Source organism: Anarhichas minor, unplaced genomic scaffold (assembly GCF_050575085.1).
Source record: "Anarhichas minor isolate MPS153535 unplaced genomic scaffold, ASM5057508v1 ptg000007l, whole genome shotgun sequence".
Taxonomy (NCBI): Eukaryota; Metazoa; Chordata; class Actinopteri; order Perciformes; family Anarhichadidae; genus Anarhichas; species Anarhichas minor.
The window spans coordinates 9,445,151-9,468,911 of record NW_027466453.1 but is presented as its reverse complement, the minus strand read 5'-3'; the positions used below and the strand labels follow the sequence as shown (position 1 = coordinate 9,468,911).

Genomic DNA, 23,761 nt, shown 5'->3' with positions numbered 1-23,761 from the left:
GTGTCTCAGAGGGAGGTGTGTGTGTGTGTGTGTGTGTGTGTGTGTGTGTGTGTGTGTGTGTGTGTGTGTGTGTGTGTGTGTGTGTGTGTGTGTGTGTGTGTGTGTGTGAGAGAGAGAGATTCTCCTTCAGCAATTCTCTCAACTGTTCTGTGTTTTCTGCGTTTGAACACAGACGGATCAGATCACAGCTCACTGCACACTGCCCCACCAAGACATTGTGTTTTGGTTTATTTTTGGCAGCAAAGCCACAGCTACACAGACAACTTTTTGACTTGACTTTTGCTTATTTATTTATTTATTTTCCTTTCAGCAGTCACTCTGCTATCTGCTGTGCCCTGGCTCTGAGTGAAGCAATAATTAATGTGATAACTGAGGCTCTCTCCCTTTGTCTTCATTCTGTCTCCTTTCTACAAGCCACCCACGCACAATGACTTTCTTACAGCTTAGAGCAAACTTTGATGTCAGGCTTAGGTGAAATAATGCAGTGCAGATAGACTACACTACTTCCATCACATTTAAGTGTTTCCTCCCCGTCTCACAATGGTGCAGTATTGGCTTTGAAATACCACTTATTATGTTAAATCTACCGGTCTTTTTTTTTTTTTTTTTACCTTAATCAGGTTAATGCAAAAATCAGTAGCTGTGACCACAACCGTATTGCTTCATTCTCATTTGAGTTGTTCTAAAGAGGGCAATCAATAGAAACTCACCCCAGAAGACTGGTGAAACCAGGTAGGAAATGAGATTGCATTTGAAATCAGAGGTGCCGATCCTCTGGCCTTATTGCAGCTGCAAATCATGCCATCCCTGGTGTAGCTTTAACTCTGCAGGAGAGCACCTAGCTTCAGCCTCTGTGTTTAGAGGGCAGGTGGGAAATGACATGAAATTAATGATAACAGAGTTAAGAGTGGCTAAAAACTATCTCCCCCCCCCCCAAAAAAAATAAAAGTAGTGCAACTCATCCCATATGGGTCATTTTCTGCTATAGGAGAAGATGACTGTGATGAATTGACTCACAATTTAATAGGCTGCAGAAAGTTCTGCAACAGCATCCTACACCCACTTCTGTCACGATAACAACCCTCTGACATTGATTCATAATAATGACTTTAGATTGTTTTTTACTGCATGTTGTGTATGTGGTGGCTGTACAGCGATATGAAACTCCTTGGCCATATACATTATCCTACATGGGCTAGATGGTGTCATTAATTAACCTGTTGGAACTATTTGCAATGATGTAGTCACAGTTCATTTTAATTAGTATGTTTTTGTTTGTACCAAGGACGGCACAAAGTAAAAGTAAAGAGGTGCACTTTACCGCTTTGACATGAAGAGCGCTCATTCTACTTTTGTTGCAAACATTTATCCTCTCAAAGAGAAAAATCATCTTTCTGTTTACGGATTGTGAGGTAGTCTATATTTGGGCTTGAAATAAGCCCCCGCCCACGGCCGTGGTCACCGATTCTGTCTAAATGAATCCTGGCAGAGTTGTAAAAATGGACCCAATCATGCGCCTCAGACGCACGGGAAGGCGTGCCTCAGATTGCGCTTAAATTTAAGTGTGTGCAGTGGTGAAAGGCACAGCTCGCTTTGGATTTACACCCACCCGGCGCCTTCCAGAGCACACGCTTTGTTTGGATCTAATCATACTAAGCATCGATGTTTTGCTGTTTTGAACCCTTTCTTAAAACTGTCGGACGGAATTGTTCCACATTGGAGTTTTCAGATGCGCTTCAAGGGACGATACAATTACTCTTCCCATACGCGAGCCTCCATCCCGAATTCTTGTCATTGCATGGCATGAGCGAAATATAAACAGCTGGTGTGTGTATGTTTAGAAACTCTTTCATCAACCTGCAGTCGGTGCGTGGAGGGCAAATGACCATAAGGCGTCCACCTCACAGCGCGCACACATTCCTGTGATGTGGGTCTGTCACACTTTGCCGAGCTTTTGTATGGCCGAAGCCGGGCATTTCCTACCGACTGGAGACAGTTTGAGGAGTTAAAAGATTTTCTTTATTTTTTGTGTCTTTAACGACTCTGTCCACTACGGTGTCAATGATGACTGAGAACAATGAGATGGAGAGCGACTCTCAGCTCCAGCGCTCTCCAAGCACCATGTCCATCCAACCGATGTCATCCAAGGCAAGTACCCACAGCTTTGAGCTTTGTTCCGTTAAGACAATACTCTCTTATGTCCTACAGATATATGTCCTATAATCTCTGTAACGAGGAGAAATCGAATCTCAACTTCGCAGAACAGTTTCCTCCATAGAAAATGTAAGCTCAATAATTTTTGCTGAATAATAGGAGAGGTTATTTTACCTGTTATTCCTCCTTATTAATTCCGCCGGTTTGTGTAACATTCATTTTTCACAATTGCAACTGTATTCATCATGACTGCGTCACTAGGTGTAACCACACACGTAAGGTGTGATGTCACTCTGTCTCTGTCTGCCTCTTTTTGTCTGCCTCTTCAAATTCACTTCCTGCACGCAGACACACACACACACACACACACACACAAAGGGGATTTATGCTTCGCATTAATTCATACTTTGTATTTTAATGAGTATAATTTACGTGGTAGGATGGTTACAATTAATGCTTTTCATAGTTATTATTGGGTGATCTGCTTTTTGGTTTTACTGACAAGTCATATCTTACTTTTCTGTTTACATTACTGCACAGACACACACACACGCACGCACACACACACACTCAAATAACTTTATATTCTATGCTGCAAGAAAGTTTATATTGCAATAAGCATACATGGCCACATTTATATGTGCATTTTGTGCCTAATATAGAACGAGATCCCTTTCACCGCACAATGTGAGCCTCAAGTGTCCTTACAAAGTGTCCTTATATTCCATTCAATTTGTTGACTTCACTGTATAAACAAAGATTTTAAGGGCTGGCTTCCAAGTGCAGGGGCTGTGAAAGCCTTCTCAATGCCTACTTTTTAATGGAAGGCTTTAAGGACACTTGATTCATTAGGCCCAAACACTTCATACAACTCTCTCAGCTGAGTCTCCGTCTCCACCTCTTGCCCCCCCCGCCTCCCACGCACAAACACAGTAAAGTGACACTCAGATGCATTGTGAGAACCATGAAAGTCGGCATTGTATTGAGCTTTCTCCAGTGTGCACCGCTCCATTTCCCCATTCCTCACCAGCTACTATAAAGGAAATTGGGCGACCTCCTGTGCCAAGCAGGCCTGATTATTATTCGCATGATTCATCGGCTAAATTCACCACATCACAACCATTTATACCACAAACTAATCGGGCTGGCCATTCAATCAGCAGCTCTGTTCCTATCCAATAGATTGATGCTGCTTTTGATGAACTCTAGGGCTCTGTGAAGAATAAAAGTGAATAGATTTCACTTGAACTTTCAGCTCCTGGCATAGCTCATATATGTTTGATGTGCAGGTGAAATGTTAATTGTAACATCTTTTGAACTTCCTTTAAATGCTCAGGATTCAATAGCTCCCCGCCACTGGAGGGTCATTGAGAATGTGCAGCTATAGAGGAGTCTATTAAGGAATCTTGTAGGAGAATATTGAAGTTGATGTCAGCTTGGCTCTGATATGCACAGGTGTGGTCCCAGGAGGATTGAAAAAATCTCTCACATCAATCGTCCACCCATATCTATTTTAAACACTTAATCAAGACCATTGCTAAGATTTAAAAAAAACACACCACCACAGGGTTTGATTTTTGAAGGAATCTAATCAGACACATAGGGCACACACATTAATTAGATAAGGATGACAGGGAGCTTGCTCTAATAACACATGCTCTCGCAAATCCACCAGCAGCACTTCCCCACAAAGATGGATATCAGAAATGAGGAACAGAGGGATATAGTGCCAGAGGATTAAGAGGAATGGAAGCATGGACTTTCTCCCTGGTTCTCAACAATGTACTGGTCCATTGCCAAGACTCGCAGACATGTGATTGGTGGAGCAGATGAGATGCCTGAGCAGCAATCAACAGCCTATATAGTGGTGCTCTTTGTGGAGAGCTGTTGGATTGCTCAGAGATGGTGACGCTTTGGGAGCATTTTCCTGTGATGGAAGTGCACAGGTAAACCTCTTCTTTTAGGATGAGTGCACAGGACCATCTCCGGGGCGCAGATATACTTAAAATAATACCCTCCAACATGTTTTTTTTTAGAGACGGGTCCATTTGGCAGCTTGCCAACTGTGTGGCAATAACATCACAATTCCTCCATGTGCCTCCTTTGGATTCTTCTTCCTCACTCGATGTGAGCACTTAAACACACACACAGCCGGCTGAGTGTTAAAAGGTCTGGAATTGCCTGCAGTGTGAAGATGAGAACTTGTCACTGCTCCAAAGCTAAATGACAAGTAGCTTAATAGTAACCCATACAGTTTGCGGCCAAGTTCTGTTAAGTAGATATTTCACACTGGTGCTATCATGCTAACACTTGAGCACACAGAATGTTGAGTGATGGCAGCTTGATCCAAAGTAAAACCGCTGTAGCAATTTTTAAAGAAATGTGTTGATGATCTTCTACTCTGGAGATAGAGAGGGGTTTGCCAAAGTTGATGGAATTCATCATCTGGGGACCATGAACACATGTGAAATAGTTCATAGCAATTTTTTCAGATATTTCAGTCTGGACCAAAGTGGTAGACCGACAGACGGACGATGAGGTCTAAAGAAAGCGTGCGGGAAAAGCTGACAGGGGCATCAAAAATGGCGACAGGGCGTCTTGTCAGCACTGTGGAAAAGAAGGTGAATTAGGTCATTGATATTAAAAGTCTGGATCTGGTCTGGATTTATCATGTTCACATTTTTACCCAGGACAGTTTCAATTGTAGTTGCATACGGTCACTTAGCATAGTGAATGCTGAGGTGTTGCCAATAATCTGCAAGGATGATTTCTAGCGTCTTCGTTGTCATTTCACAAGTTAGTCTCCCAACATCTCTTTGAAACCACCCACATACATTTTGAGTTCACTTCACTTTTCATTAACTATCACGACACTGATCCTGAGTGACACGAGCAGGGGAGTATGTAGCAGAGGGAGGCCGAAGTGGGCCACGGTCTTCATTGATTAATGTAACGCCTTTACTGCTGTGATGTTTATTGATGTGACACTGCAGGGGAAGGTGTGAGCTGTTGAAATACTGGACTCTTTACAAGCAGCTACAAAGATAACTGGCTGTATATTTATTTGTTTATCGCCGACACGCAGAAGAAAAGTATCTGTGAGGGAGATTTATCTGTTGCCGTCGATGCTCACTCAGAAATAACAATCCCCCCCCCAACCCCCCCCTCGTCAGACACTGACAGCCGTTGTGTGTGTGAACTGAAAAATGGGTGGATGATGAGTTACCAGGGCAAAGCTTCATGGCGGGGTTAGCATAATGTGGGGGCGAAGAATTGCACTGCAGTGAGGGAAGTGGTTACGATCCTCGCTACTATTTCACACACAGTTTATCCTCCATTAAACAATCATAGAGAGACGGGAAGAGAAGTCTGTGTGTGTGTGTGTGTGTGTACATGTACATGCATGAGTGATAGGGACAGAACGATGGAAGCAGCCTGTGATTATGCATTTCTTATCTCGTATTCAGAGCGGGAATCTGCCGGGCTGCCGCGCATAATGACAAACTTCAGCCAAGAAGGGAAACATTAGGACATGAATCTGGTTCACATTTTGATGTTAAAGTGTAGTAATAAAGGCCCAAGCTCAAAGATTTTACGATCTGTGTGATTCTTTAGTCTCTCCCTGTGATTTCTACTATTGTGCTAAATCTTTCAGATTGTCATTTTAGCTCTGTTCAGTCACAGTTCTTTCCTGTCTCCTTATTTAAGGTGTACATCGCCTGCCCAAAACAGTGTCGCACTGTGAGGGTGTAAAAACCTCCTGTACCAAGTTGAGGGTGGTCATTTCCTCTGAAAGCACATATCCTGCTGATGATTTAGAACTGAATTGAGCCAGGAAACTGTGTCTTTCATAGCTCTGTTATCCTTCACGAGACTAAAATATCACTGAAACAAGGTCGGACACAGTGACGTCCACCACAGAGAGAAAAAAAACCTAATTGCGCACATTTTGTGTGTGTGACGAGCCCTACAGGGGGCACAAAGCTGGGAAGAATTTTAAAGTGGAAATTACTAGCTACAGAAAGTAAAATACATGCACTTTGTTGAATAGCTTTGATACTGTGATTTAGAGCGCGGTGGAGGTGTATCTGTGCTGCAGTGGGTGTTCTTTTCCCCCTATTACTGCTGCACTTCTTTTCTTCTGCTGCTGACGACACAGAGGTCTTTGGCACGGTTCAGGAGTGAACACGGAGAGTGGTAGAATAAGAGAAAATTGGAGGAAAAAATTGGTGCAAATCTGTCAATTTAACACCCACGTACACCTGGCCACTCTAGTGATGTGACTGTTTGGCCGTTGGTTTCAAAGAGATACAAACAATGGGAGAGGCAGACCCTACAACCAAGACCTTTAAACCAGATTCCAGACTGAGAGAGTGTATTTTGACCTTTACGACCTCTAAACAAAGACACAGCTGGAAAACTGGAAAAGCCTTTCCTTTTGAAACGGTCTTGGCTGAATTATTGATAACAGTCCACACTAAAGCACATCAATGCCACAGGTTTATGGTGACATTCCCAGTGGGACTGAGCCTTTGTTGCTCAGTTCTGACTTCTGGACAGGCTGGAGCATCCAATATATATATCTCAGCCTGGGCCCCAATGATGGAGGGGGGCCACATATTTGGATGAAATAAAAGCTTTATTATTGAATTATGTCTGCTCAAACCCTGCTGTCCCTCTATGGAGCATTGATTTTGGACGTTTATGTTGGCTCCACGTGAGAACAACTGGGGTTTGGTATATGGATCGAAGATGTGAGAATTATGGTCTTTTACACGTTCGCTCAGGCACCTCGTCAAAATCTGCTCTACAGAGTATTGACTGTGTTGGCGATGCTTTGTTTTTGGAGATGAAAGAAGATTGAGGCTGTTTTCATGACAGACATTGTCATGAAATTGCTGGGGATCAATAATACATATGGGACTAGATCATACATCACAACCAGGGTATCATCTGTGGCGTAGTTCGGTTGGGCTCATCGCCACCGGCCTCTCAGCTGTCTCAGAAATTCATGTGACCCGAATCAAATGTGGTATCACACTGGCTTTAACCATGGTGCTCTCAGCTAATGTTCAAATGGAAGCTAGCGGAAATGCTTTTTAGGCTCGCACGCACACTAACAGATGATTAGATTAGCTGTAATTGAGACATGTGCTCTACCCGGAGCTGTTATGCCAGCACTCATCTGCTCTGATTGAGAGAGCTCAGCACAAGACTGTGATGCTGCACAGAAAGCGTGGAGACGTGTGTCAGAGCACTGCACCGTTAACAAACATGGTTTTTAAAGAATACATACCCCCTTTGTTTAAGGCATTCTTCTTAGAGTTAGATCTGTGATTGTTTTGAAAATCAGTAAGAACAACATTTGGTTTGCCAGGTTGTGAATAAAGCTTTTGGCTGATGTACGTATATCTTCCTCCAGCCCAACTTGCTCTCGCTCCTTACTAGAGACTGAGAAGTCTCTGACTCTTCTTTAATGACTTACTAAAACAGCAGAATGGCTTTTTAGAAAGCGAGTAAGTCATAATGAGTCATGAGATCATTGGAGGATTATAACTACTCATGTTTACAATACAATCTCATTTCTGGAGCTGTCCACAATCTTCATCAGCAGATGGAGTTTGCCCAGTTGTCATAAAGTTGTACATGTTCAGATTTCCATTTTTCTGAGCACCTTAAAAGGAAAGGAAAGGTGATTTTACACATCAAAGTCTGTTTACAGGACTTGTAAAACAAGTGTATAAAGCATTTTGCTGCTCCAGAGGGAGCTGTGTGAATTTGATAACCCCCCCCCCCCAAGTGATGTCCCTTAAGTCATCATTAGTTGGGTCTTAGCAGGTAACACTATTTATGTTAACTCTAGTAGGTTTAAATAAATGCTAAATATATATATAAATCAATTTTTTTCTTCAAATTAGGAGTTGTGGATCTTCTACCAGAGGGTAAAAACTGCCTCTGTTTGTATCAATAATAAAGATAATTTACAGGAAGCATGTGCACTCAGTTACATGTACTTTTGTTTCTCCTGCTCTACTTTCATGTGTGCCTCACAAACACAAACTCTAATAGACAAACTGTTTTTGTATCTTATTCCCAGACGCGTGCAGCTGTAAACTGCATGTCCCTGTCAAGTGATTACATTTGGCGCTAAACAGAGAGGAAGCGCAGACAGGCAGAGCGTGTGCACCCAGAGCGTATGTGGCCTACTGATTATCTGTCTGCCTGTCTGTCTGTGTCGATCCATTCATTCCCTGCGACACGGCCACACCCTCCCGCTGCTCTCCCGCTGCCACTGCATGTCAGGGTAACAAATGGCTGCCCACCCCTCAGGAAACTAGCATCATCGTCTGTGCACAGAGCCAGAGGGAAACGTCAGGAAACATGCATTTATCTCCAGCCAATCAATGCTGGACGGCTGCAGAGAGCAGAGCTTACAGACTGTTGCTGATGTTTTGTCATCTGATTGCTCGGCTTTTTGAAATGCAGCGACCGTCAATTATTGAAAACGGTTTGGTCAATGCCACTTACAAGATACAAGCACGGTTGGTCATGTCAATAGAGAGAGCGTACATGCAGTTTGACGTTGTTGGATGTTGTGGGCATGTGAGTTTGGCCCTGTGAGGAGGGATCCATTGGCCCTGTATGCTTAGAGTGAGCCTGTGGCTCGATCAATCGGTCCAACGAGCAGACTCCATCAGATTAAGAGCCCTGAAGATGGGCTGTTGACAGATGATAAGGCTGTGTAAACTGTCCTGTTTCATTTCACCACAATAGACCTCCTGCCACCACCTCCATGTATGGCCGTGAGTGTTGTCGATGAGAAAAGGCTTATCTTGTTTAACCATGGGCCAAACGCACAAGCTGCCCTATTAAATGTGACTGTGCAAAGGATATGCTTGGTCTTATACTAAAGGAATCATAAAGGTATCTTAGCTATTAATGTGTTGTTTCCATATGAGGTGATATTGCAGATCAGAGCAGAGTGTTGTGTTTATGGATGCTGGGATATTGCTTGTTCTGCCCTGAGGCCGTATTGGACATTTGTTATTGCTCCCAAATGTGCCACCGCATTCTTGTTTATCTTGTGTTTATTATAGTGTACCCTCTTTCTCTCTCTCTGTGTCAATGTGTGTGTGTGTGTCTGCAGCTCCAGAGACTAAAGCGCTCGCTGTCCTTCAAGACCATCATGCGCAGCAAAAGCGTGGAGAACTTCTTCCAAAGGTCCTACAGCGACGCTCGCCTGCCCCCAGATTTCATCACTGACCCACCGCCTCCTTCTCCCCCACTGCTGCCTGGCTCTCCTCTCGTCGGCGAGCGCTCACCGTCCATTTCACCATCTCTAAGCCCCAACCCCTCCATCTGCTCCCACTCCCCCTCTCTCAGCCTTTCCCCATCACTGCCCATCAAGCCTCCCCGGCCTCAGATTACCCACTGTTTCCAGGACCATGTCTTTCGCAAGCCCACCAACTGCCAGCACTGCAAGCACATGATAGTGGGTAAGGTCCTCAATCTACTCCCTGGACTCTCTTTGCTTTTTACAAGCCAGTCGCTTAGCATTTCTGGCCTCCCTCTTTGTTAACCTGGCATTCTATTTATAATGCGCATACACTTTGTTGATTTGCATACTACTATTATTACGAGTTCTACTCCTACTATTATAAAAACTTTCTGGCAGAAAGACTTTCGGCAAGCTAACTATTGTTACTATTATATACTTAAGTAGCATTTTCAACTTGGCTTGTTGTAAATAGCTGCCATGTGACTATTCTCACTCGGGTGCAAATAGACTAAAATTAGATTCAGGATTTGACTGTATGTCTTCATTGCAGCTCTCTCAGTGTTTACATATGTGAAAAAAGCATTGGATTATTAACAGGGATATAGTGCTGCAGATGCGTGAGCGCTCTCATCCCTAATTAGCCGCTGACAGTATTTCTGCTAAATCTACTTCCTATGATTGATTACAGACTGCAACCTGCTCCTTCGCGCCTGTGGTGTTTTTTTTTTTTGCATGTATTGTGGGTTTATTTATGTGATGCATCACTTTACTCTAGCTGTACTCCTCTGCAGTCCCCAAACGCAGTCCAGCCTCTATCTCCTTGTTACGCTGATTAGGCAGAATCCATGTTTGCTCTTACAAAGTAAAAGCAAATGTTGTTATCGAGCAATCAATTTAGTTTGTTTGTTGTTTCTGCTCCCTAAAAGACCTGTCGATGTCATCCCCATCTGCAACAAATCCAGAAATCTATTTATCTTTGATTTGTAGGATGAAAGAGACTCAACCTCAATCGTTAAAGACATGCAAGAAACAACATTGCCTAACAAATGAAGGGGAAACATCTCAATCCTCAGAGGCTTTTATCACTGAAGTGCTTGAAAGATGACGACTCGATGCCAAATCGATTATGATTGAAATATCTCCAGCTGGTGTCCAATCTCTCCAGGTTGTTTTGGAAGAGGAGCTGTTGATTATGAAGCTGTTAGTGTCAGTGCCAGCTTGATAATACGACAACACTTTATTACGTTCTCTACCTGAGCAGAAGGAAACCTGCTCATACGATCTGAAGGCCACTCTGGTTTGTTAGGATTTTCTCCCTATTGCAGATCTGCAGCCTGCTATGTAGCCTTGTTTCATTTCCGTGGCTGCCTCCATGTCTGCCTTTCATCTGCTCTCATTCTCTCATCTTTGTCCCTCTCTGCAGGAAACTCCAAACAGGCTCTGCGGTGTAAAACATGCAAGATGGCTGCTCACCTGTGGTGCACCTCAGAACTATCGCAGCAGCCATGCTACGGGAAGGTGCGGAGATACTCACAGAACTTTGATGATTTGATTTGATGTCCTCATATATAACATTGGTAGTTTTTTCTCAACATGATCACTGTATGTCTTGGTTTGCTCAATGTTCTGTCTGTGAATCAACTTTGTTTTGTTATTTTGCACCATTTTTGGCGTCAAGTAATCACTCCTGCGGTGTTCTTACAATGTAGGCCTACTTCACTTCAGACAGTGTGGGAGATTTTTCTTAGATTTCCTGTTTGTGACGTTCGTGTATGTGGTAATCTTGTCGTTGTCTGTTCAGCCATGGTGACTATAACTACCCAGTTCCTCCGTTGTTGATTCCAAACAATCTGGAAATGTAAGAAACAAAAAACATGATAAATGTCAGTCTGTTTGCGGGATATGCTCTCTGTTAGCATGTTTATCAACCCAAGTTTCGCCACCTCAGTCCAGTCTTGCCCCCAATTTATCTGCGTTTCCCCAGACATCACGCAGAATTTAACCTGCGTTTTGATAACAATTTCATGTGTTTTGTGGAACAGTCTTAAGTACAGTGTTCAAATACGAACAACATTCTGAGAAAAGTTTCAACCCACAGACGCAAACACTGGAGCTCTCGACCTGAGGAGTGTAGTGCACTTGGTAGCAAATTGGGAGTGATTTTAGACCGAGCCTTTGTGTTTATCTTCTAGTACAGGGCAGAGGACATTAGCATGCGTCAAGAGGCGAGACCTTCTGAGAGCCACTCGGACAATTTGAAGAGCGCTGTGTTCCAAACGGCTCCGTGTGGTTTGACAGAAGAGCACAAAGAAGGAGAGACGGGGAGATAGGGGAATCACGAGGGCAGCGAAAGGCAAAAAAATATCACCAGAACAGAACCTGGGTATCTTCACCGGAACGAAGGTGTCACACGGTTTTGTTTTCTCATCAACATAATACGACAAACTGAGTGGCTCATTTGCAAGCCAAGGGAAAGACAAACTGATATCTCAGCTGAAACACTTACTCTGCTTAATTCAGTGTGAAATTGCACCCGTGCAGACACATAAGCATAATTACATGCCCATGTGTGTAAGCCATGTGTATACTGGTAAGCGGCTAAGTGAATTTCTTGTTCATAATTAGCAGCAAAGAGAGCTACATGTTGCCCCAGTTTGTGACTTGATGGCAGAAATTATCACTTTTTCTGCAGCATGTGTCTTGACGTGCTTCTGATTCAGTAATTCAGAAATAAGTATGAATAAAGTCTTAAAGGTACGACATGAGCCACTTTCACTTCAGCTCAGCCTATAAAAAAAGAAGTAAACTGTAAAATCCTTCTTTCTGTTCTCCTCCATTAGTCTGGAGCATTCAAGCGAAACTTCAGCTCGCCAATGCTCGTCAATGACCAGTTGTCTGTCGTCAAGGAAGTTCTGCCGAGCCAAGGTGAGCATACCCGAGTGTCTGTGTGCGTGGGCTTTATGAGTGAGTGCAAATGTGCATTATGTATGCGTCCCATGTGCTTTTGTTTTGTGATGTTGCTCTTGTAGTCTCGTTTATTTGTAGATTTTTGTGTGCTTGTGCATGCACTGTAATAAAACCAGAACTGTCTCCATCTCACCGGATGACCGAGGAGCATGAAGTGGGAAAATGTAAAGAGGAAGATCAAATTCAGCTTCTCTTGGAGGCTGACGGACGGTCTGCATCCTGAAAGTATGTGAATAGATATTTATAAGTTCTAATGTTTATGTTTTTATATTTCTGTTAATGCTTTGTACTGTATAGCCTTTGACCGATAAAGGATTTCATTTTATTGTCTGGCACTTCAATTTGCATGTTTAAGCGACATCAACATTGAAGTGTTGCCTATTTTTTGATCGGTCTATACGTCCTAACTAGCTCTCTGCATCATAACATCCCTTCTGTTTTAACAAAAAATGTAATTTTGAATACAAATCACATTTTTACTTTGTGGTGCACAATTATGGAAGTAAACAAATCTGACATTTCCTTGTTGTCTCTTTGTGAAGTACAAACACATTGCTACAAGCACAGACTGTTGTGTCTTAAAAGTACCTGAATTTGTTCTTCCAATCACCATCTTCTCTGATTGGGAGCTTGTTATTCTTCGAAATACCTTTTGGACGAACATCTGTGTAGGTGATACAGTCCCTTCATCTCATATACGGTGTGCCTCGCTGAATCAGGGTTAGCACCTCGTACTGTCACTTCCTTGCTCTATCTATGAATCAGGGCACAATTGACCTACAGCCCTGTCATCACCCATGAGCTGAGCACCATGACGCCTGGGACTCTGTCAGCGCCAGCTGAGACTGCAACCTGCCAAACTCACAATCACACGTTGCAAAGTGTCCTCGTAATCAAGCAAACTAAAGGCTTGGTAAAATACTGAGCTCATGTTTACACATATTAATATTAGATGCCATTTTTAGGAAAGGATACTTATAGACCCTGTAATTTCCCATCAACTTTTGTCAGAGCAGTTTATTCTGTCATATTAAACCTCATTTATAAGGGTGAGAGTCTAATGGCTTCAGGAGTGAAGTACTTAACAGTTAACGCTCTAGTGCAGTTAACGCTCTAGGTTGCAATCTTTTAATGACAGTTCAAATCTGATTAGCTACCAATGGAAATTTGTTTCTCTTTTTACAGAAGAATAACAGCTGTGTTAGGTTAAAGGGAAAGTCAAAGAGGAAACAAACTGCCAAACTGTGGTTGTTATTGAATTGAACGTTCAAGATAATAATTTGTCAAAGTAAGCTGAAGTCACAAGAGCCAGCGGGGATGACGGTACATATGAAGACAGATATTAAGCCATATCATATATAGAATCTTCATGTCTGCACTGCAGAGAGAGCTGAAGGTCAGAGACTCGGTAAGAGTAAATATTTGGAGTATAGAGTCTCTGAGCACAAATTTCTACTGTTTACTCTCTTCCTCTGCAATTAATTTCCTCTTTGTAGAAAGGCCTGCATCAGTGAAAATGCGGCAGTCAATTTAAAGCACACTAGAGCTTTATGACCTCGGAATACTCACACGTATCTCGTCTCACTAGACATTCTTGCTGCAGAATTTCTATTTAATTTATCACGAGAGCATGGACGAGAGCAAATTTAATTCCTATCTTCAGAAATACTCTGATAGCACTACCATCTACATGAAATGTAGCAATGAAGCCTTGCTGAGGGTTTCCATATTTAAATCTCATCTCTACTCAACTACAGCTCCAGATATATTCCAGCTATTAAAACTAAGACATATCTCCTGCCAATAAGTGAATGTATAAAGAAATCAAATCGTGTAGAATTATTGGAATGTCTTGGTGTCTCATTAACTTTTGGCTGATGTCCTCTGTCAGATCTAATGTGGGTCCAGGACTGACTGTGTTACTACAGTTATATTTAGACCCTGTGGTTCCTCCAGATTGGCATAGTAATAATGATGCAGTGTTATCTCCGTGGGTAGGCCAAATTGTGTGCGAAACTGTGTCTTTGCGTGAATAATTTACAGTTGTGTTTGTAAATAAAGTGAACATAAGCGTGTGCGTGCATTAGTTTTATGACTGTGTATGTGGTTTCAGAGGCTGTGCGGATGCGTGTAGATCCCGTGTATGCCGCCTTGCGCTACGGGACGTCCTTGGCACAGATGAGCCGCTCCAGTTTTGGCAGTTTGTCAGAGTCGCCAACACGCAGCCTGGTATGACATCGTCGCCCTGTGGTTGAGGGTAGAGGACAGTTGAATCGGTGTGATTAAGACATAAAGTTTTTACGACATTGGTCCATTGGTCAACTCACTGGTGAAATGTTGAGACCATAGAAACAGACGTGCAGTGATTTGTAGCGCCACACTCCCTAGTTTATAGTTCTGCCATATTTTGTAAAAACGCTACAAATCGGCTACAAATAATTGCGAGGATTGGCTGGATGATGTTAAAGGTTAAGGATTGCGCTCTAAAGGTATAGTTAAAAATTTGGGGTCAGAATTAAATGAGCAGATTGATTTCATGTCTGCACAGTAGAGCGGCATCAATCTTCTCTTCTCATCTATTGAATTGAATGAGAGAGTAAATGAGGCAAAAACAATTCCTTGAAAATTAATTAAGGCTTTTCAAAAGTTTCCTCTCTTTCGAGGGCATTTTAGTCCCCTACTTACTGTCAATCCAACTTGGCATATGGTGAAGTGTTGTAATTGAGCGCCAGGCTATCATCTATCTATGAAGAGTACTGTATAATGAATGACACTGTGGTCTCTGTGTTCCTCTCATTGAACATGTAGTTGAACCAGTGTGCAAATTGTCCTAAACCCCCACTTGTTTCATACATGACCTATATATATGGCATGTATGCAGATCATTCTACAACACTGTGAACTACTGATCTGTGTGTGGTGCATTCAGAGCAGAGAAAAGTGTTACTCCCACTATGAAATGCATTTCTTTGACATAATGCTACTAACATTCCTCTCTATTTCCTTATTTGATAAGGGGGAGGGAGGTGAGGAGATGCAGCAGAGACAGTACAGCATGGAGGAAGAGATAACTCAGGAGACAGGGGGTAAACACTGCTGTGTGTCTGTGGATAGGTATATGTGCTGTATGACCATGCCTATGTGTGCCTATGCATATGTTGTGTTTACCTGTGCATGTCTGTCTGTGTGTGTGTGTGTGAGAGAGAGATTTACTTGTTAAAACATGACACGCCTGTTAGCATATGTGTGGTTGTGTGCATGCCTGGCACCTTCTAAGACAATTTCTCGCCACCCTCAGACATCCCTTACCCCGACGTCGAGATCGAGAAGGAGGAGGATGAGAGCTGCAGTCAAGCTCAGACTCCCGCAGAATCCCAGACCCCTGCAGAATCCCAGACGCCTGCAGAATCCCAGACGCCTGCAGAAGCTCAGACTCCTTCCGAAGCTCAGACTCCTGCGGAGGAGAGCAGTGGGATGGTACCGCTCTCTTTAAATCCCCCTTGCGCAGACTCTGGCCCCTTGATGTTTTCCTCCCCAAGTGTGTATTTCTGTCTCACTACCTTCCCGTCCCTGTGTCTCTCTGTGTCCAGGTGCCCAAGCGCATTGAAGTTCACTCCATCCACACCTATGTAGCGCTCTACAAGTTTCTGCCTCAGGAACAGAATGACCTGGAACTTCAGTGAGTTAAAGCCAAACAGACTGCCTATGGCAAGCATTTTCATGTCTGTGGACATGCAGGAGTGCTTGTGTGGTATTGTGTTTTTGCTATTGTCTGTGTGAGTGCATTTGCTTTGTCTGTATTTTTGCCCCGGCTGTTGTTCCTGCAGGATGAAAATGTCCCCACCATCTGCAGAGGACAGTGTCAGGGCGCCCTTAAGGATGACTAATTATAAACTCGAAGCCCATCACTGTCCCCTTACAGAGCTAGCGACTGAGCTGTGTTCCCAGCAGGGGGGAGGATAAAGGCACTGAACAACTGAGAGATGAAAGGGCGGGCACACATACAGGGAGATGGCATGAAGCTAAAGATTATTACAGGCAGAGAGAGAGGGAGGATGGGAGAGGGGCGGAGAAAGTTAAGTGCAAATATAGAAATAAAAGCTATATAAGATGAAGAAGAACGAGGAAAGAGAAGATTGTATTTTATATATATATATATATACATACACACTTTTGTTTGGGATATATTTATACTTATATTGTATATAGCTGTTAAATGTCCTTGTTTTTCTTATATTTCTCTTGTTTATTGTATATATTTCATATGTGTGTATGTACGATGAGAGTAATGTGTAACCGGAGTCAAATTCCATGTATGCGCACGCATACATGGCCAATAAAGCCGATTCTGATTCTGATTCTGATTCTGAGAGGAAGGACAGAGCAGTAAAATGAGGGCAGGGTGGGTGGATGGTTAGGAGACAACAGAGGTAGATTCAAGGAACTGTTAATAGCCATCTGTGCTGAGACTCTGTGTGTGTGTGTGTGTGTGTGTGTGACTGCACAATATACGATAACTAATGAAAGCATAATGTGTCTCTGGGTCACCAGATCCCTATTGCCGTGTCCAAGATCACTCGGTATTTGTTCTACATTGCACTTCATTTACCTTCTGCCATTATATTTCTAGGTTAGTCTAATCTAGAAATAGAAATAGTGATAGATTATGTCTAATCTATTAAATAAGGGAGTCACCTGGTATAAGTGGTGTGGGGAAACAATAGACCTCTCTCACAGTAGACAGTTTGGCCAACCAGAGCAGGAAGATAACAGATGTACTTTAAAACATTAAAAAGTACTGCACTGGGTAGTTCCAGGGTCCTATTGTAGTGTGCATGATGGCCCATTCAACCTTACTGGGACACGGGATGAAACTAAGCCATTAGCAAAATTTGTTTCACCTGCTCTTTTCCTGCTATGACAAGTCAAAATATGTGCTGTGAATTGTTAGGGCACATTAGGGGAACGTGGGACATTGCTTATGTTAAAGCTTTCAGTTTGAAGGTTTATTTAGTTTTAGCTTTATTCATAGTTTTTGATCGGATCAAGTAGCAGCTCCTCGCAACAGTAAGGAGGCTGAAGGTTTGATACGTTGTACTCTTTTGACTATAGTTACCAGTTTCAATTTCATTTCATTTTCACACAAAATCCTGTCATCAGTCATCTGGAGCAACTGTTTCTGCCTCCCTGACTGTGGGTGCACAGTAACAGGAAATACTGATGCAACATTCGATATATTATGTCCACATTTTAAGATTGTGACATTAAATTGATGTAATCAAACATGTTAAATTAGACCCTCCATCCGTTATTGGAGGACTGTTAAAAGGGCCTTTTTCTGACATTGAGCGAAGCTGCTGTTCCCACAGACATCAGTTAAACGAGGCTAATCCCACTGTTCAACGTATACCTTCAAACTGCATGGAGATCTGCGAGTTTGTCTAACTCTGGCTAAGGTTTAGAATCTTTTCTTTGATGTATCCAAAAACTAAAGTCTGCATTTAGGTTCGAGCTGTGCTTCTGGGAGAAACCTCAGTGAACGGAACGCTTGTTTCATAGTATCAGTTGAGATGTATCGGGCTCAGCCTAGTTGGTAAGTTTAGGTAACTGTGTACAAACTAGTGTGTGTGTCTGTGAGCGATGATCATATAGGGCAGTGGTGAGAGCAGACACCCAGGAGACGCAACGTACAGAGCATTTGGAACAGCAATTTGTATCTAGGACAGTGTGTGTGAGTAAGCTGTGTGTGTGTGTGTGTGTGTGGAAAAGTCATCAAAAACTGGTAACATTATTAGCATTCAGGCCAGGTTGGCTGCAGATTAGATCCAGCCTTTCAGCACTGCATTAGACGCTACAGAGTCGTATTTCATGTAGACCTCATGACTTTAGTGTCTGCTGCTCTGTAACCTCTGCAGAGGAACACAAAGACTCATTTTAACCTCCACAGCTGTGTAACTGTGGGTACTGCTGCTAGTTTTATAATGTAATCTTTTGTCCTCGCGCTCAACTCTTTTTTTTTTTCTTTCTTTTCTTGCTTGCCGCTCTCACTCTCTCACCACCCTTCATCTCCCCATCACGTATCCCACACTCGTCTCCCCTTTTCCTCTCCGCCTAAATCACCTCCCTTCTTGCCTCCCTTTTTTTTTTCTCCCATCTCCTCTCGTGTCTTATCTCCTCTAGGCCCGGTGATCGTGTGCAGGTCACTGACGACTCTAACGAAGAGTGGTGGAAGGTGGGTAATAAATCACTTGCAAACATCTGTGTGTGTTTGCGTGTGCCTGTTGGTGCTTACCTATGTTTGCGTGTGCATAATGTGTATTTGAGGGCACAGAGTTATGTGTGTGTACGTGCATTTATTATGTGCATGTGTTAATTCAGGTCTTTAAAACAAGAATTTAATGAATAACACCTTTTCTAATTTTCCCTGTCATAAACATGCAGGCAGCCACAGACGGAAATAGAACATCATTTTCTCAGAAAATGACCAAGAGTTTAACATAATGAACTTGACTAGTGTTGTAACCTCAAAGAGCTCTTTATTGAGTCTGTAATGAACGTCACTCGCTCCTGATGAAAACAAATGTACTTGTGTCAGGGTAAGAAAAAGGAAGATGCGCGCAGACTTAACTCAAGTGCAGAGTCTGTATCTTCCATCAGCGGACCAGTATTTACCAGCACTTACTCTGTAGTCATTTAACACCTTTAATCAACACTTTCACTCCAATGAACCTTTTAAATGATGTATGATTTGTGAATCATCTGTTCATCACTAATGTATGGCTTGTGAATCACTTCATAACACATCAACAGCTGAGGCAGAGGGGGATAAACTGTGAAATATTGCTGCTGATAGAGGTTCACCCATACATCATCTGTCTTCACCAGCAAGCAAAGCGTAGCACCTTAATCTGCTGTTTAAATACATGGAGAGTCAATCTGACATTAAGGGGAACAATTTCTTGTCTGCATTTAAAAACAATCAATACCTTTTTTTTTTTGTGTTCTGTCTTCTTAAATTGTTTCTACACTTGTCTCTGCAGCCACAATAATTCGTCAGTGCACAATCAGAAATGTGTTGTTGTTTCATTTTGTTTATAATTTCCGATTCAGAATGGAGATACTGAGATACTGGTCTCTTGTGTTTTCCAGGGCAAGAGTGGCGACAAAGTCGGCTTCTTCCCGGCCAACTTTGTGCAGAGGGTCCGGCCAGGAGAGAGAGTCTGGCGGGTCGTCCAAGGCACTCCCGGCAACCGAGAGAGAGGACACATGGCCGTGAGGGAATCCCAGGTACACAAACCAACTTATCTTTCCTTCCTGTCATTCATTTTGATACAACTTAAAGAACTACACTGACAATTTAGCTTATGAATCGTTTGTCATCTTACTTAGTCTGTGATCTATTTGTGGTGTCTGACATTATCCCGTGCAGAGTTGCAGGGGGCTGGAGCCTATCCCAGCACACACTGGGAGAGAGGCAGGGTACATCCTGGGTGTGATCAAAGGATTGGCACCCAAATTATCTCTGTGTCTGTATGGCGACTATAGGGCTCATTTTTTCCATTATTGTTCTTCCAGACTTTCAGCAAGAAAATGCACTAATAAGTTTTTATAAAAGATCACTTTCAACCTATTCTCACTCCCGATTTATTTCCCCACACAACTAAAACCTGTTCCTGCTGCTAAAGACTGCATTGAGTGCATTGTCACCATTGTTTCAATAAAAGGGACAGTTAACTCCAAAATCAAAAAGAGATGTTTGAGAGAAGGCAGACATCTCTAAATGACAATTTAAATGAAAGAAATGAACATGTAAGAAGACAAATATGTATTTTAGATTTTTTTGGGGTGAACTGTCCCTTTTAAGAGTTTCTCTGAAGCAAAGCTCAGAAAATCTTCTTGTCATCATGAAATAAATTATGGAGCATAACAAATGATGCTCCAATTTCTAAATGATAAGGTATAGTATTTTTTAAATTTCTATTCTTTACTCATGTTTCGTGTTGCGTTTTAATTTTTGTAATTTTCACAATTTTGCATTCAAAATTATTCCTGACAAATAAAGATGTATTAAGCATAAATTATGTTGGATAATTGCAGGCAACTGGCAATAATATCCAGCTTGTTCATTCATTATTTTGGCACTGTTAATTCACTAAGAAAACGAAAACTAAGTCCCTTCATTTTCTGCCAAAATGGATATGCGTTTTTGCAATACCCCCAATACCCACCTATGTTCTCGCAGATCAAATTCCCTACATTTAGAAATAGTTAAGTATCTGTTACTTTACAGAAAAATAGAGCAACTCAGTTTCTGTCGATTCCTTTTAGATCTGCGTTGGAAAGCGGGAAGACGGCGAGGTGTTTCTGAAGCTGAGCAGCGGAAAGAAGAGAGGGTTGGTCCCAGCTGACTCCATAGAGGAGATCTGAGCTTCTGTGCTCGCATCACCATCCTTCCACTTCTACTTTACCCTGGGAGCCACTCAAATTCAGACGATCACCCACCCCCCCTTAATAAACCAAACACAGAAAAACTGGACGAAGAACACAAAGAGCTGGAACCTGATGAACACATGGTTTCCAGTTGAATTGATTTACTGTCTTAAAAAGAGTGTACAGTTACGCAGAAGTCCTGCTTTTAGAAAGGCACTGTTCCTCAACAGTCTAGTTTTGTCTTTCTGATTCAAAAGATCTATGAAAAAATGCTTTATATATGCTTGCTAGATGACTGTTCACATTTAGTTTCTTCCCATCAAAGAGATGTGGGAGGAGGCTGAGTCCTGTCTTGGGAACATGATGCCTCTGTAAGTGTCCTTTTCTTGTTTCTGCCCACTCCATATATTTCAACCCTTTCTGCTCATGTCAGGGTCTCTGGCCTGGGGACTGATATCACCTTTATGATACCAACATGAGGCACCCGGCCAAGGACAACTACTGCCAGTCAGAGAAAGCTGCCCCCGTCCAGACAGAGAGGAGGAGGAGGAGGAGAAGAAGATGAAAGCAGGAGACCCGATCTGAAAATCCTCAGCAGTGTCATGCTGAGTTATAACTGCACTTGCCAACTTGAGAGTTCAGAAATGAGAAGATTTTCAAAAGAAAATGGAAGTCTCTGGGGATCTTTTGACAGGAAACTTAAACATTTTTCCCCTCTGACTTTTTCAGTATAATATAACAACGAAAATATGGTACAAAAAATATGTGACCGCATATTTTTTTATTTCTGGTAAGAGAGCATGAATCAGCCGACAGTAGGTCAAATTTTGCAAAACAAACATTTACTTTTCAACCAATCTGTCTTCGAACTTAACTATGAGGAATTTCTTGAAAGTGTTTCCTTGCCTTTTCTGTTTGACTAATGGCATATCCATATAGGAATACATTTTGGTGTAAAGTATCTTGTTGATATCTCAGAAACCGCAGTGATTATCGAGGGTCTAAATCTGTTGTCTTGAAGCTAAGATGATGCAGGAGAAATCAAAAAGAAGGGAGATGAAACTTGAGAGCCTCTCTCGCGGAAAACGGGGAGGGTTGCCGTACTGCGTTTGGCTGGTTGTTGAGAGCATTAAGCAAGACCCTCTAAGCGTAGCAATGGCAGTTGCAGTTGCTGTTCCCCTGTTCTCACTTAAAGGAGCTTGAGAGGCATAAAAACGAAGAGCTGCAGTGGGTGTTGCAAATGTTGCTCGGATGTTATTACATGACTTCACTAAAGCTGGAACAGTGGGAAATAAACTGCGGCCAGTCTGCCAGAAAAACAACAAAGTGGGAATCTTCTGACCATGACGAGGAGTCTGAGTTTCACTGACAGCTCGGAGGAGGACACAGGAGAACAGGGGGAGGAGGAGGTGCAGTGAGAGGAATGACATCAATGTCGAACCATTATGAGTCAGTGTGTGCATGCAGGTAGTGTACTCATGAGTGCACCAGTCATCATTGATAAAATGTCAGCCGGTCATCCTCATCTTCTGCTCTCTGTTTGACCTCTCTCGTCCTCTCTTTATTGAGGCCGCTGTTCAGTTATGACATAAAAACGCGAAGGCATTTTTTTTTCTTGTAGTGTCCAGAGGTGCACTGCTGATAGTTTTGGCCATCGATTCATTCACCCATTACTTATTTAACAAATTTGATGCATTCTTTAAAAAGGACTTTGTGTTCCAGGGACAGAATACACGTACTGGGTCATGAACATGTGTCACGGAAATGCTGGGTTTAAAGCACAGAATGCAGCCGTAGAATGATGGCACGGCAAATGATGAAATAATTTAACTCGTATGTCTCCTTTCGGAGCAGAGAGATCGAGCTAACATGATCCTTCTTATGTCTACATTTCAATATATGTGAAAAGTATAACGAGAAAAAAGCACTTTATTTTGTGTCATAAGTTATTTTTGTTTAGGTGTCTCCTTCATAGTGATCGCTGTTCAATAATACCTGCAACTTCACGTCACCCTGAAGCTCTTTGGTCAAAGGGCTGATGGCTTGTTGTGTGTCAGATGTTTCTAAAGTCATAAAATATCAGAGATAGAAAAAAACTGAGAATTACACAGCAGCATAAACATTACGACCATCCTGGAGAAAAATGGCGTCAGAACAGAACTGGATTTATGACTTTTACCCATGTAAAATTGTTATTTTGCATTGTGCCTAGTTTTATGTAGCATCACATGTTCACACCTTTTGAGAATTCAAAATGTTAAGTATGTGTTTGGATGTATCCTGAGCCAGTCATTGGTTGGCCACACACCTCATTAAAAGATCTTTACAAAACAGTCTCTGCCCTTTCCATGTACACAGATGACACGGTTTGCACACGGACACGTTGAAGATACTCCTGCATGTGTGAATGCTGTTGATCACATCTGCATAACAGTTGGTGTTTTTCTGCATCTGTAATCATATTAAAGGCCGTAAAGATAGCAGGGAGCTCCTAAATAAGGCGGCTTTAAAGGGAAGTTTTAGTGCCGTCCATGCACATTGCTGTGCACAGAGGAATGCCAAAAATGATTCTGAAAAAAACATGGCAGCATAAATATCACGTAATTGCACTGTTGGAGGGAGAGTGATTCAGACCTTTTTATTTAATCACCACTCGCTACATAAACTGGAGGAGAAGTGATGACATGTTTAGCAAACAAAAAACAGTCAAATCAAGGAAACCAACACTGATTGGTGTTACTGATTACGTTTCATTTGAAAATGTGGTCAATTCATTCACTTACTCAACGGTGAGGATTCTCAAAAGTGCATGTTATTGTGTAGCAGTAGCCAATCGCCCTGAAACAAAACCCTTGAGTCAAAAAAAAAGAAAATCCTATTTACACCAGAATTTACAATAAGCTGTTGTTGAAACATGTACCTGTTCACTCT

The 23,761-nt window shown here is 42.4% G+C and overlaps 1 pseudogene; it reads left to right on the top strand.

Moving 5' to 3' along the window:
• Window positions 1–246: 246 nt before the first annotated feature.
• LOC142944526 (SH3 and cysteine-rich domain-containing protein 2-like) lies at window positions 247–23,161 on the top strand (annotated as a pseudogene).
• Window positions 23,162–23,761: the final 600 nt, after the last annotated feature.